This window comes from Gekko japonicus, unplaced genomic scaffold, assembly GCF_001447785.1.
Source record: "Gekko japonicus isolate JY-2015 unplaced genomic scaffold, Gekko_japonicus_V1.1 scaffold879, whole genome shotgun sequence".
Classification (NCBI taxonomy): Eukaryota; Metazoa; Chordata; class Lepidosauria; order Squamata; family Gekkonidae; genus Gekko; species Gekko japonicus.
In genome coordinates this window covers 184,271-184,703 of record NW_015173148.1, presented here as the reverse complement: position 1 = coordinate 184,703, position 433 = coordinate 184,271, and positions in this window count along the sequence as shown.

Genomic DNA, 433 nt, shown 5'->3' with positions numbered 1-433 from the left:
CATAAACTAGCCTGATACCCGTGCTTCGCTACGGTGTTTAAGTTCTGTAAATCCAGTTACAATACTGATGATGTGAAATTTGAAATGTGGCATTTGTTGTAGGAATTCTAATGGAGAAGATTGTAGTGTAAGAAATGAAGTGAGATAGGAGTCTTATCATAAACTAGCCTGATACCCGTGCTTCGCTACGGTGTTTAAGTTCTGTAAATCCAGTTACAATACTGATGATGTGAAATTTGAAATGTGGCATTTGTTGTAGGAATTCTAATGGAGAAGATTGTAGTGTAAGAAATGAAGTGAGATATAGGTACTTTTTTCTCTCTCTACCGAAGGACCTCTCTCTAGACCACACTGGTGGTTCTGCCCTCAGGTGCTAGGATCACCAGGCTGCTTGATGAGCTCACTCTGGAGCAGGCCACATAGAACTGTCCAT